General features: G+C 39.7%; 1 protein-coding gene across 1 annotated transcript in view; it reads left to right on the top strand.

Moving 5' to 3' along the window:
• The window catches only part of LOC149283365 (SAM and SH3 domain-containing protein 1-like), a 488451-nt gene that overhangs the window by 77111 nt on the left and 395244 nt on the right, over window positions 1–16096 (top strand). The gene's annotated exons all lie outside the window — the stretch shown is intronic.

Below are 16096 nucleotides of genomic sequence, written 5' to 3'. Positions count from 1 at the left end.
GCAGAGTGCGGGGCCGTCCGGGATCCCCCCGGACATAAACCATAGAGGGAAGAGTAGTAGGCGTGGAACGCCTCTACTATCTTAGAAGGGAAGGGCGACACGACCCCCGCGGCCGTGCGGATTTTGTGGATGTGAGTGGCCCTTTTCAGGGGGTTAATCAGTTTAGCCAACAGTTTGCCACACTTGTTGCCGTGTTCCTGAAAGAATTTCTGGCTGTACAGGGAGGCCCTTCGAAACCGTGAATTCAATAAGTCACTGAGTTTACCCCGTAGGGCCACAAGTTCATGATAAGCGTCGCCTGTCAGGGATTGTTTATGAATAGTCTCCAGGTGCATAATGCGCCCGGTAAGCCTGTCAATCTCCCGAGAGCGAGCCTTCTTCCGCTGCGAGCCCTGTTGAATAAAGAATCCCCGTATCACGCTCTTATGAGCCTCCCAGCAAAGTACCTCTCCAACTCCAGCTTAGTCTGGGACACCAGAGCATCGTCAAGTAGGAAAGAGTCATTAAGTCGCCACGTCCACTCCCTAGGCCTGTACAAAGGTGAGTCCAAGGTCACGGAAACCGGGGAGTGGTCTGACCACGTCATCGGGAGAATTGAGCTAGTCCGTAAAAGGTCAAGATGGGACTGAGCAAGAAAAATATAGTCTAGACGGGAGTAGCAATTGTGCGGTGAGGAGTAGAATGTGTAGTCGCGATCAGTAGGGTGTAAGGAGCGCCAACAATCGACAAGGCGGAGGTTCGCCAGGGAGCCGCGGATAGAACGCAACTGGCTCAGGGGAGAACAGCTGGATCCCGGTGAGGTATCCACCTCGGGGCAGAGGGGGACATTTAAATCGCCACCCAGTACCAATACACCCTCTTGAAAGTCAGAGAGGGAGGCGAGGACGGAGCGCAAGGCAGCATGTTGACCCCTATTCGGGAGATAAACACTGGCAAAGGTGAACATGACCTCCGCCAGCTGGCCTTTAACAAAGGTGTATCTACCCGACGCGTCTAGTAAAGTAGCTTTGAGGACGAAGGGGACCGATCGGGCAATCAAGATAGCCGTGCCCTTAGATTTGGCCTCCGCATTGTTGCTAAAGTATCCCGTGGGAAAGTGCAAGTCCCTGAAGGTAGGTGCCTGGCCCTCCTTAAAGTGTGTTTCCTGCAACAAAACAACAGACGCTTTATGGCATCGAAATTCCCTAAGGGCCCTAGAGCGTTTCTCAGGGATATTCAGCCCCTTAGCGTTAACAGTGTAGACCGTCAAGGGGGCCGATCGGTAAGCCATGTCTGAAAGCAATGAACTCAACGTCCCGGATAAGGAGGGTGAGAAGAGAAGGATAGGGTGCGGGGGGGTGGGGCTGAGGTCGGGAAAAGGAGGAAAGGAAACCACAGGAAAGGAGGAAGAGGGCAAAAACAATGTGGGGTGAAAGTGTCAGTTACCGGGCAGAACCTGTGACCCAGAGGGGGAAGACAGGAACCCCAGAGAGAGGGGGAGTGACACCAGAGCCCCGTGGGGAAGTGAGAGTAGCAACCGAAGAAGAATGCTTCGCAACGATAACGAAGTCGCGACCTGTATCTAGTAAAGAGCAGCACGGAACGGTCCGCCACCCGCCCTGTGATACAAACAATATAGAAAAAACACCAAAAACAAATAACAATCGTTCAGTGTAATGCGGAGCAAGGCAGTATAGCCAGATGTGAATTAACAAGCAACCAACAAATGCCACAGCAGGGCAATCAGGCATGGACAGACAAGACCCCGCATCCGACGCCAGAGGAACATTAAAGATCCGAGAGCAGCCAACGTCAATAGGACCACATATATGCACATATGGAGATATATAGATAGATATATAAAAATAAAATTAAAAAAACAAACAAAAAAAAAAACCAAAAAAAAAACATTAAATAACAACGACGCGGGAGGAAGGCACATGCGTGTAGAGACATATGCGTGTGCATGTGTAGATAGAATATGCGTGTGTGTGTATGTGTATATATAACACGCATGTGTATGTGCACCCATAATATGCGCGGGCATATGTATATATAATATGCGTGTGTGCGTATGTGTACACACAATATGCGCGTGTGTGTGTGTACATATATAATATGCGTGTGTGAATGTGTAGATATAGAATATGCGTGTGTGCGTATATATATCATGCGGGTGTGTAAATGTATGTAGACACAGAGATGTGTATAATTAACCAATATCATGCATTCCTGATAATACACGCAGTGTTAGAGAACGAGAAACCTCTACATATGGGAAATACTTGGGGGGAAAAAAAATAAAAAAATAAAAAAAATAAAATAAAAAAAATAAAAAAAAAATAAAAAAAATCTTAGATAGAAAATCGTAGCATCATAAGTAATATGAAATAAGTGAAAACAAAATGGCAGAAGTGTCTGGTGAGTAGAAGCCAAAGTGACTGCCGTATTACCTTGACCCACAGCGTTAGGTCAAGCCTGACCGACTAACATGGCTGTCGTCAGAGGGAGAGGCAGGTGAAGTTGGAAATCAACACTTTATAAAATAACGGAGATAGGAAGAAATAAACAAAAATAAAAAGACCGGCTCACGTGGGCCATGCGGACAACACGGCAGGGAGAGTAAGTCCCAGTTAGTCCCGGAGAAAGCCTCGGAGAGAGAGCGAGGACGTCCATAAACGGTGCTGGTGCAGAGTGCAGTGCACTCGGCGCCGGGCCATGGAGACGCAGCGGCGAGAGCAGAGCCCTCCACCTAAGGCTGGGCTGGAGTGTCGTCCACTGCGGCTCGACGGGGGGGTCCAGCTTGTCGGTGTCCATGCACCCCGGCGGCAGGTCGGCGCGGTCCAGGTCTTGGGTCCCTGTTGAGCCAGTCCTCCACGGCGATCTCCGGCAGCTCCAGAGCCTGCAGGAATGGGCGCACATCCGCAGGAGTCCGCACCGTCTCCGCAGTAGAGCCCCTGCGCACCGTCAGTGCAAAGGGATATCCCCATCTATAGGGGATCCCACGTTCCTGCAGAACCGCCGTGACAGGCCGCAGAGCCCTGCGAGCTTGGAGCGTGTAGCGGGACAGGTCCTGGAAGAGGGAAACCTGGTGCCCATCAAATGTCCAGAAGCGCTGGGCCCTGGCTTTCTGCATGATCTCCTCCTTTTGGGCGAAGTTGTGCAGGCAGCATATAACGTCCCGCGGAGGATCTCCAGGGCCGCCACTATATCGTAGGGCCCTGTGAGCGCGATCGAACTTAATAGGTGGCCTGTTGGGGTCGTCAAGCCGGCCCAGGATCATGGAGAACAGCCTGTCCAAAAGGCGTCGGAGCGGTCACAGTCCATCCCAAGGTAAGTGTTTGGTGTCACCATTTAAGTTTTTTTAAACGCTTTTAAAATGGGCGTTGACGCCCCGGGGAGGGGCCAGAGATGGCCCCTTTGTGCCGATCATGGCGTTGCTGAATGCCTCGAGGTCGAGGCATTACAGCAACGCCGTTTCGGTGCAGAAAGCGAAAATAGATCGCTTTCTGCACCCGTTTAAAGACGTGCCGGTCCTGGCACGTCATTTGTCGTTAACGACTTGAATTTCGGTGACGTGCCCGGACCGGCAATTGTCATCAAGGGGTTAAACCCGTAGGTTCATAAAACATATTAATATACAATCATCTGAATCTTTTTCTTGAATATGTCACTATAAAAATTCATGATATATTTACACAGCAATGTAAGACATCTATTAATGAACAGAAAAATATTCTTTATTAAAAAGTAATACAATTTTAATATGTAGCATATAACCTGGAAATTATTTTCACATTTATAAATAAGCTTATGCGCCTCTCATTGAAATAACGTGCACAGAGGTTTTTTTTTCTCTTTCTTCTCCTATCTCTATCTCATTTTTGCTCTTTTTCTTTCTCTTTTGACTCTCTTCTTTCTCTTTTCTCCCATTTCTCTTGTTGTCACACTATATCCATATCCATCGTCTTGCTAGAATCAGAGGTCCTATACAAACTGACCTTTGCATCTAATGTAGCTTGCACTAGTGCAGTTAACTGACATCATATCCTGATACTGACTGTCAGGCCACATATATAAGCTCAGGGAAGTCTGGGGAGACCAAGAGTGTTGTGGCCCCCACACTCAAGAAAAGGTAGGCTACAATAATTCTCATACGTACATTAAATAAATTGGCGTGCTGGCTGTTTTTTTTATTTTGTAAGCATGGTTATGTCTCAAAGTGTAAATGTATTTCTTTTTCTCAGTCAGAATTAGGAATGTTCTGCCTATGCATTTAAAATTTAATTTTAGATAAGAACCGCTCAGCCTATCTTAGGCATGATTTTGTAATTGAAGTTATAACATCACATCACTGCTTTAGATTTATGTTCCTTTATAGATGACCATTAATCCCATTTTAGAATTGCTATGACTGCTGCTTTAGGGGCTCTGCAGTAAACTTAACTCCATTTTTTTAAAGGATCAGTCACACATTTATTTACAGTCATCAATGAACAAAACAATATCAGTATCAAGATATTTATATAAATAGTGTATAATGTTAAGACACTAAAAACTGATATACTATTACGCTGTTATAATTTTATCACATAATTTGGGGAATCCACATTTACAGAAAATAATAATGCTACAAAATACTAAGTCTGTACATCTAGGTTATTTTGGTCCAGCTATAAGAATATAAAATATCTATCTTTAATATATCTAAATTCTAGAAATATCTAAATCCTATTCATAAGCAAAAAATGGAACAGAACAGATAATGTGTGTCTGTTCAATTAGTGTACAGGTCATGAGACATTGGCTTGTATTGCCCCGTATGTATTTGTAGAATGTTATATTCTCTCCTCTAAAATGCAGTTTTTCTAGACTTCTTCTAGTATAGTCTTATCAGTGACCTATAAAGAGGCAAAATTATATATTCCCTCCTGTGCATCAATACCGTTTTTTAATACATGACAATATATTACTGGCCTTTGCAACATGATATTGCTGAATTTATTATTTACAATTATTACCACATCTTTCTCGTTAAATGGATTTTCCTAATAGAAGCCCATTTAAGACATAATTTCCACATTCATTTTTATAAGGCATAGCTTTGCATTTGTCAATATTGAATCAAACACTGAGGCGTGGCTGTCAATATCCACTGCGTGATCATAAATAAACATATTAAATGATTTAGCACAATCTAAGTAAATCACATCCACTGAAACATTGTGATCTACATTTTTGACATGCTTGACCTGTCCTTCCATAAACCTTGGTTGACTCTTACCAATCATATGGTTGGACACAATGTATTCTTGAATATTAGCTCCTAGCAAGCACTCACATAATTTCCCTACCACAGATGTTAATCACACAGGTCTATAATTACATGTAATTACAAGATTTTGATCCTATTTTAAATATTGGTAACACCTTTTGCCCTAATGAGTCATACCATATGTCCATGGTAGCGTATCCTTTTTAAATTTATTTAGCAGTTTTATAACCTTACTATGTCAACCAATCACATTTGTTGCACACTTTGTATACCTTTAGTTTGTAAACTTGAAGGCATCAGTTCTTCATTGGTTTATACCGTATTTGCTCGATTATAAGACAAGGTTTTTTCCAGATACTCTGAAAAATACCCCTCGTCTTATAATCGGGGTCGTCTTATAATCAGACCTCAACTAGGTCTGACTATGAGACTAAGATCCAGATCCCCCACAGCGATGCAGGGGACCTGGATCCCCCCAACTTACCGGCACTTCTGAGTCCCCGGTGTTTAGTCCGTGTAGAGCTCTACGCGATTCGCGTACACAACTTCCACTGCAGCCAGGAGGAGGTGCGGTTAGCAGCGGGGGTTGTCTGTGTCCATCGCGCAGACCTTCCCCGGCTGTCAGAGATCAGAGTTCCCCGGCTGCAGCGGAAGTTGTCTACGCGAATTGTGTAGAGCTCTACACGCTGCCTGTACTATGCACCGGGGACTCAGAAGGTCCGATAAGTTTGGAGGAGGGAGGGGGAGGGAGTGTTAAATGGGGGGCATAAGGCATTTCTGGAGGCAGAGTGCTCTGTGAAATGCCTTTTAACCCCCTTAATGCCACTTTGCCTCCAGAAATGCCTTTTAACCCTCTATACGCCACTCTGCCTCCTGAAATGCCTTATACCTCCCTATATGCCACTCTGCCCCATAATATGCCTTTTAACCCCCTAAATGCCAGAGTGGCATATAGGGGTATAAGGCAATTCTGGAGGCAGAGTGGCACATAGGGGGTGAAAAGGCATATCATGGGGCACAGTGGCATTTAGAGGGTTAAAAGGCATATCATGGGGCACAGTGGCATATAGGGGGGTATAAGGCATTTCTGGGGCGGAGTGGCAAGCCAGGGGGCAGATGTGCATAACTGGGGGGGGGCAGGTTGAAAATAAAAAGGAAATAAAAACAAAATATTTTTCTCAATCATAGCTTTTATAAAAAAAAAAAATTGTTCACATAGTTTACATGAATTAACATTTACTGGTAAAACTTTTTTCCTATAGGGTCCTTTTTCTTTTTTTCATAAATTAATATTCAGATCTTGGGGGGTCGTCTTATAATCAGGTACTTACCGTCTCCAGATTTGAATTGACCAAAATTTTCCTTTATTTTTTGTCATTGATATATTTAAGACATTTGGGGGTTTATCTTGCTGTTTTTGGAAAGTAGAGTTTCACATTCTACTTTCACCAATCTAATTGTACTATTGGAGGTTTTTTAATCTTTGTATTTTATAAATAATGCTACATATCCCTTTGACTTTTTAGTTTAGACTTAGATATTTTAAAGGTATTTCTCTTTTATTTCTTCACTGACCTTTCTGTTATGCCAAATTAGCTTTCGTTTGCTTATGTTTGTTACCTAGAGGCACTTCTTTATGAGTGTTTTTTTAAATATATGTGTTTCTTTCTAAGAACTGTTCAATGAGCTGTCCTGGTCAATGAGCTCCAGGGAGGTCCTTAGCCTGTTAAAGATGGTCTTCCTAAAGGTTCTTTAAGTGGAGCCCCTACTAATTTGCTTTTGTAAATAATACAGATGTGACAAAGTTATTGTCACTATTACCTAAGTTGCAAGTCAGTTTTTCATAAGCACTGACCGATTATTAATTTGTTGTTTGGCATCTAAGAACAGAGGTATTGCATTGATCAAAGGCCAGTCTGCAACATTTTATATAGGTGTCCAATTTAAAATGACAACCCTAATTAAAATGCTTTTCATATGACAACTGGCTCTGTTTTCTTGTCACAGTTGGGATCACTGTGGAGATACAAGGTTTTAAGGTATAAGAGGCTGCATGCTTTTAAATTCTTATATTCAGATCACAACTTAATTCCAGTCTCACAAAGTGGATTGAGACTGATTTATGGTATCCTGATAATGCCAAAACCATTATTTTAAATCAGCTTTCCCTAAGAACAAAGATTATTTATCGATATTTTAGCAGACTGGATTAAGCAAATTTAAACACTTTATTTATTGTGTCTTAGAATTTTATTGCATTTTTCTTAAATTTGTGTTTCCATAACTCAAAATATTGTTTTACAAAATTACCAAAAATCTACTAAAAACATGAAAATTAAATGCATAATGTTTTCTTACAGTTAAAGGTATTCTCTAACCACCAAATGTAGTTTAATGCATAGGGCAGCTGAGTCCCATCTTATATATATTTTTTTGCATCAAAATATATAGCGGGATTAGTTATAAATATGATACCCCCCCAAGCTTGTTTGGTCTGCTCAGCAATGCACAAGTATAAGGTAGTAATCGTCATCCAGCACCAGTGCTATCTTGTGCAAGATTTCCAGGTGAACTAACGAGACCGCCTTACTCGTGCACATTTAGCACTCCAATTGATTTCAGATGAAGCTCTTTCCTGCCAGTGGAAGGAATGGCATGTAGCATGGTGGACCTTATGCAGCTCTGGAGCTACAGTCTATTTAGAGGGTATATTGTATACTTAACAAGTACTCTAATATTTCATCATTGGTGAGGCCGTGTGGGCCATTAGGTGAGGTGTGCAGCTGTGCTATACCATTACTTTATATTACCTGACTTTTCATTGTCAGTCACTTCATATATTATGAGGTGATATGAATACACTTGGGTGATATGTAATGCAGTTTTAAAAAGACTTTAATAGAAAAGTATAAACATTTTAAGAATGTTTAAAAAACAATATGCCAGTTGATATTCTTAGAAAACCAAGGTGCAATTTAATAGTTTTATAGTAATATACTATAACTAACATTTAATGTAAAAAATAACAAAATTGACTTGCATCATTTTTTTTAATATTTTCCCTCTGAATCCTCACAAAATTAGGTTAAATGATGAAAAATCCCCTCCAAGTTTATCAATTCAGGTGTCCTGATTTCAGAAATACCTAATTTATATAGATTTTCCATACTTTACCCGCACTTATAGGGAACATACTATAAGGTGTACTTTATTCTGCGAATTTTTATGCTTATGGTTTAACGGGTTTGGGGGTTGTGAACAGGGGCAGGAGGGTTATACTTTTTAGTTTTGTTAGGTCAATGGGATGTAAGGGTTTTTTCTTTTCTTTAAGTAATTTTGGATGGCATTTAGGTTTTATTCTTTTCTAGGTAAAACACATTTTTACATTATATTTTTGAGGTTAAAAAATAAAACCTTCTTTTAACAATCATACAAGGACATATTAAAGTAAGTTTGGGAATTAAAATTCCAGAGGACATATGTTATAGTTAGAGGAAAAAGATAAAGTAAAGCATGTTTATAGCAAACAGTAAAAGATATAGCACTCCTTAAATATTTATTTCTATTTGATGAATCCAGGCCATAATCTGTTAATCATTTTGCTTTCAGCTTTAAAAATCTGTTTTAATTTGCAGTCAGGCTTAGCTATTGGGAATTTACTGTATTTAAAACTAATGGTTAATTCTTAAAAGGTCAGACATAAGATGTACCAGTTGACTCAATATATTACTAATGTGGGTAAAAGGGAATAATCTTGCTTTTATTAGTACAATCACAAGAAGATTTATGTACCTACATCACAAAAAAAATATACTAGGATTGGCTTTCAATATGTCCAATTGTCTTTTGTTTTGGTTAAAACAGATAATAGAGTATAGGTGTTTTTGAATTAGCAGGCAAATTAAAAATACAATCATACCAATATGTCTAAGATATGCACAAGGCACTTTTTGATTACCTGCTGTAAATTCCCTCAGTTACATATGTTAGATGTTTAGTCACAATTTTAGAGCACAACATAGGCTTAGAAATGCATATGCTTGAGTGTTCTACCTACATATAGCTGCTTTAATACATTTTGGATGACATCTAGCCAGTGTTTCCTCATTGTTATGTAGCACAAGCCTTTAATTCCACAGGGCACAACAAGCAAAATAAAAAAATGTAATTCCTTTAAGTGTGAACAGATGGAAAGTTTGAAAGAGAGTGCTTCCCTTTTGTGTCGCATCTTTTCCACACCTCCAAACTCTCATTGGTTATTTGTTCTTTTCTGCTATTGGTTATATTGTTCTTACTTCCCTGATTTGTCAGGGAGTGCCTCCCTTTTGTGTCACATCTTTTCCGCACCTTCAAACTCTCATTGGTTATTTGTTCTTTTCTGCTATTGGTTATATTGTTCTTACTTCCCTGATGTGTCAGGTTATTTCCCTCCCTGTTTACTGGTTTGGTTGTTTATTTGGAACCATAATTTGAAAACTGACAAGAATATATGCACATTTTGGTCAATAAAGGATATCCCTGAGTATAATCCCCTTTGCAAAGTCTTGGCTAGCTTTTGTGTAGCTAACACTGCCTGCAAAAGTGCTTCACTACCGTAAAGCCCTGCTGCCTGAATAAGCACAGGGCGGCATATAGTTGTAGGATAGGAAATAGGGTTCATCTAGAGGTCAGCAATAGAGTTTAATGAGGTGCTTACATAAAAAAAAATTGGTTATATAACTTAGAAAATTTGAGGTGCGCTTGCGCTGTTTAGTGATTTGCCGCCTACAGCTCACGGACACCTCGTGCTGCGCTAAGGGAATAGCACTATATCTGCTGGTCATGCCTCAAGGCGAACTGCTAGCCGATTACTTACCTTTTAAGGTGGGTGAATCTGTGGCTGTGCAGGAGAGCTGCGGGCGAAATGGAACTGCTGCTTGAAAAACTCCACCCCCCCCCCTCCGTTATAAAGAATTAAAAAAAAAAAACTTTGTCAAGTGGTGGTTAGCCATCTGGCTTCAAGGGCGGTCGGCTTGGTGTAAATGTATTGTTTGTTTAGTGTGAGGTGGAACTCTGGGTTTGGGCCAAGAGTTTGGGTTACTAAATGTTATTGTTTTGAACAATGAGTTTATGTGAAGCTAAATAAAAGTCCACGGCCTGTTTATTCCAACAAGATGTGGTTGTGTCTTTATTTCAATGTATCAGTATGTTGGTTACAATATCTCTTACAACTATATGAGTGATTTTAGAGAGTACTGAAGATCTAGCTAGCTCAGAAGAGGGATAGCTGTCGTAACGGTTGAGGAACTGACAAACTCAAAAAAGTCCAGTAAAACCTGGTACTGTCACACATGAGCTCTATCTTTTGCACACTCCTAGGGACACATTTTTTTTTATTTCCAGATTTAATTAATGCATATGAAAGTACTTACACAGTACTTACACATATGCATTCATTGTTCAGGGGGCTGCCTAGGACAGTAGAGTGTCCCTTTATGTGGTGTCAAGTGCCCTTATGCTTGCACCCTAGAGAAGTTTTGTGGTTGTCATAGAAGGCTACATGATTTGTCTTCTCATTGACATACCAATGCCTGTCCTCTTGGTATTTATTAGAGTGTTAAGAAATGAGAATGTGTGGAGAGCTGATGGACAATTCATAGTAAATTCTGAATATATCAGTATTTAAATCTAAACAAGGAAATTGCAGTGTACAGTCTCCAGAAGGGGATTGCCTCATGTCGTGATATTGATCTACAATTATTATTTATATAGCCCTACTACATAAAGTATTGACTATTAAAATATTGATATCACAAAGATAGGGACTGAGCACGCAAGACATAAGAATGTATTGTGTCATTTTCCATTGAAAAAGGAAGCATCTTTTCAGTCTAGATAAAGAATTTTCCTTTGTTTATTAATACAGCATTGTTTTAATAAATACTTTTAAATAATGATACCAGAAAAAATATTGCATACTTGTGACATTTTTAATTTTCTTTTTATTTAGTTATGAATATAGTGACATAATATGAATGAATGTACTCAAAATGGCAATTGCAAAGTTATTATCCTGACAGAAAAATTGCAGCATTGTTCACAGACCAGGCTAAATCAATGGTGTGTTTGGCAAAAAGACTGATCTGTGCATTTATTTTATTATGGCTTTCTTTAAGTGGTTAGTTAAATTATATGATGGTTTGTGAAAGCCAGAATGGTCCAGAAAAATCATAATTTTTACAACAGAAATTTAGAACCCAATATATTTTCCATTGCGATGAAGCACAATTGCCACCAATGTAATATGATAATCCCATCCAGTATGTTCATAGGCACATCACTGGAATGTATAAATAAATGTTGTACTATGTCAGGGGTGGGCAATTAATTTTCCCATGGGGCCACATGAGAAATTGGAATGGTTTTAGAGGGCCAGACCTCTACAAACTACAAACTCCGAAGCCTTGTCCATTTTGTTAACTTATGTGCTGTTTAATAAAGTTATTCAAGCCTACGTCATTGGTAGAGGTGCTTGAATAAGTAAGGCCTGAATAACTATTAGCACAGCACAGAAGTGAACAAAATGAACAAGGCTTCGGAGTGCATACCGTATTTTTCGCTCTATAAGACGCACCTGCTGATAAGACGCACCTAGATTTTAGAGGAGAAAAAAAAGGAAAAAATATTTTGAGCTAAAAAATGGGCTGAAATATTTATTACAATAACTGAATAAGCTATGAACACAGTAAGACACACGCAGTAAGACACACACAGACACAGTAAGACACACACAGACACAGTAAGACACACACAGACACAGTAAGACACACACAGACACAGTGAGACACACACAGACACAGTAAGACACACACAGACACAGTGAGACACACACAGACACAGTAAGACACACACAGACACAGTGAGACACACACAGACACAGTGAGACACACACAGACACAGTGAGACACACACAGACACAGTAAGACACACACAGACACAGTGAGACACACACAGACACAGTAAGACACACACAGACACAGTGAGACACACACAGACACAGTGAGACACACACAGACACAGTAAGACACACACAGACACAGTAAGACACACACAGACACAGTGAGACACACACAGACACAGTAAGACACACACAGACACAGTAAGACACACACAGACACAGTAAGATACACACACACACAGTAAGACACACACACACAAACACAGTAAGACACACACACACAGTAAGACCTCCCTCCCTAACCCCCCTTCTCAGTATCTCCCCTCTAACTCCCTAACCCCCCCTTCTCAGTATCTCCCCTCTAACTCCCTAACCCCCCCTTCTCAGGATCTCCCCCCCCGCCCCGGTCACTTACCTTAAACTCCTGTGTTGGAAGCGTGAGGCGTTTGTCTCGGGTGCCGGCGCTTCACTGCTGATCGCCGGCGTCTGACGTCATATGCCGGCGCCCAGCGTAAAGCGCCGGCACCCGAGACAAACGCTTCCAACACAGGAGTTTAAGGTAAGTGACCGGGGCGGGGGGGGACACCGGACTCATTGGTGAGTCACCAGGACACTCTTTGCGGGCCGGTCCGAGCTATTCAGCGGGCCGGATGTGGCCCGCGGGCCGTGCTTTGCCCAGGTCTGTACTATGTACTAGAAAATGAAGTATCTCCAGAATAATTTGCAAAATGCATATATATCAATGCATATATATCTAAAATATTAAAACCATGGGCTTGATTAATTCAAATAGGGTGTTTTTGTAGAACAGAGGTACTCCATCATAGGCAAGATAACTTATTTTCTTTGGGATACTTTGTTATAGCTATGAGAGAAAATACTAGAAGGAGTGAGAGTTCAAATAGAATTCACAGGAACTATTACGACTGGTCCTTGACTGTCTGGCACCCAAAGCAATCTACCATTACTATTTAGTATGTATTTCGTGTAAGCCTGCAAAAACATTTAATTGAAATCCTTTTAACCTTTATACACTAACTTTAAATCTGCCTAATTTTGAGACTTTACTTGAAATATAATTTAGAATAAAGGATTGTATTCCTATTTATCATTCTGTAGTTAGGGGAAACTGCTTAGACACTCAATACATTTGTAACTTTATGAATTTCCAGTAGCCAATGTAAAAATTTCCAGGAACTACTGCTTTATGTAATTAATCCTAGTCACATCGAATTATTTATGGTTTCGGTCTGCATAAGGAAGGGCTGAACAATTGTGGAAATTGTGCTGCACAAACACACAGTATATGGGTTATTTTAATTTTGATAATAAATATCCACTACGCACATTATCCTGCACACTTGCTAATATGCTTCACTACCCTCACATTCTCACACATCGGTAATTTAACTATGTTTTAAATTACATTGTGCTTTTGAGTTAATGCTAAATAAGTGTTTTTGTATTTTTCCTGGGAATTTAATTGTTGCAGTTGACTGTTATAGCGCCTTTCTTATTTTTTTTCAAAGGTCACAATATAATTAGTTTTAAATAAACTATATACTAAATAAACACATGCATCCAACCACGTAGAAACAAGTATTTACTGTGATAAATGGCCTTTCACCTGTAATTTTAATGAACTTTTGAGTGATATGCTGTTTGGTTTTGAACTAGCCCAGAAATGCAGACTGGTTTTAGAAATAAATTCTAAAACTATGGCATTCGAGCATCAACTTTCAGTTTGGCATTTATTCAATTTCCCTCTCTGAGCAGTATTGCTGAGGCTATATCACAAATGTCTTACTCATTATTTAGTAAAATTACATTGTAAAAGGATCCTTTCTCTTTTAAATTCACTATAAGCAAACACCTTGGACACCAAGTACAGTATGTGGGTTATTTTATATATCCATAATAGAAAATTATAAAGAATTATAAAGAATAAAGCGGACAGATGGGGCAAGACAAGAAGCAAAGCTGTGGTAAAGGAGACACGGATACTTAAGTGGTTGGCGGAAAAGGGAGGGAGTGTGCAAGAGATCATGAGAGAGCGCGAGAGTGAAAAAAATTATGAAATATAAACAAATATTCAGAGCTCTCTACTTTGCTTTCATTTATTCCGTTTCGGTTCCTCCTCATTTTTGAGATTAACAGAATTGGCAAATTTCATTAAAATTAAAATTTGTATGAATCCCAATGCACCAATCATTCTAGGTAAGGTGTAAAGAGCAATCAAACTACAGCAAAACTATCGGTCCAGCCTCCATCAAGGAAAAGAATACATGGCACTCAAAGGGTTAAACTTTTTTTTTTTTTTTTTTTAAACCTTTTCATTACATGTCTGGGGTTGCTGCCCGGCCTGTAATTCACAAGACGGACCCTATTTTAGAGAGTCTGCCCCATGTTCCATATTGCTGCTTTAGGGACAGTTCATCCATCCTGCTTTGCAGCTGCATCTGAAATGTTCCTTACATAGTGATGTGGACAGTTAGGTACAGCAAGCAGTCTGTAGGAAGGGCCAGCCTCTCACTCAGAAGGTTCACGTGATCCCAAATGTGCATTTTAAAATTAGGTGCTTCTATAGTACACACCAAAGAAGTGATTTCGGTGGAGCTCTACAAAAAAAGCCTATTTCGGTCAACATGTTTTGCTTGTATTGTATAGCAACAAGGCTATAGTATAGTAAACCAGAATGCCCATTTGACAAGTAAATAAAATACACCAAAACATATACATTTTTATTATTAAGTCAGCTGCCCATTGGAAAAGCGTGCCTTTTCCCCAATCTTTCCTTTTCTTTGTAATGGAAATGCAGCTTAGAAAAAAAGGAGAAAGTTGCTGTTCAATCTTTCACCTCTCACAGCATGTACTGTGCACAGCACACAGCTGTCATGGTAATGACAAGCTTGGTACAGCCAGATAATTGGGTACTTGAAGAAGATTCATAAGGCAATATGTTACAGAGTTGTGTGTTAAATCCTGGGGCAGGAAGAAAGAAAGGGTATTTGAACATTTTTGGAAATATGTTGATGACTAATAATCTCGTATTCACGAGGATGATGAGATATCCCTTTTTAGGGATGACATTGAAAATAGGTGCTTTTATATTGATATTTGTTGTGTTCATTCACAAAGAAACATTTTTTTTATAGAATGAACCAAATAATCCACAGTAATTGAAAATGTGCACTGTCTCATTTTTTTATGTAATGATGATCCTGAGCCCTAAAATGCTAAACACCCTGCCCCTTCTTAATGCACCAACTAACGCAGGTGGGTGAATACAACGCTTACAAACACATTACAAGATAATCATACCTTTTGTGCCTTGATTTGAATGAAATGATTACTAAATAATAACAAATAGCCCTATATAATGATATTTGAATTTTCTATTGGATGTTTTCATGTCAAATTAAAATGTGTTGGTTGACAGTTTTATGCTCAGCAACAAGTACAGACTCTATTATTGAAATATGTTCATCTGTCAGGTTCAGAGTGTCATGTTCTTTCTGCACGTTGTTATTTAGTGGACTAAGTGGGATGCCAGCTTGCAGTACTGTCTGTCGATAGAAAATTGAGTCAATTCCATAGAGGAGAATTTCCTTCTGTAGTTTGCCTAGTGAATACCCAATATATCATGGCAAAGCATAGCTGATAAAGTAAAAATGGCACTAAAGCTAGACAATATTACTAACGAGGGGTGTACTGTGCTTCAAAAATAAAACAGAAGGAAGGCTTATGAGTTATTCCAGAGCCCTTTAACTCTAAATGTACTTATTTTACATAGCATCTGTACCACTGTTAAAAGGGGAGGGCCATAATAATTCAAGAATAAATAAATAATTATAATAAAATAATAATATAAATAATAAATTAGTGTGCAACTTATCTAAGATAAC

Source organism: Sceloporus occidentalis, unplaced genomic scaffold (assembly GCF_023333645.1).
Source record: "Sceloporus occidentalis isolate IW3139 unplaced genomic scaffold, rSceOcc1.0.p SCAF_105, whole genome shotgun sequence".
Taxonomy (NCBI): domain Eukaryota; kingdom Metazoa; phylum Chordata; class Lepidosauria; order Squamata; family Phrynosomatidae; genus Sceloporus; species Sceloporus occidentalis.
This window is presented reverse-complemented; position numbering and strand designations above follow the sequence as displayed.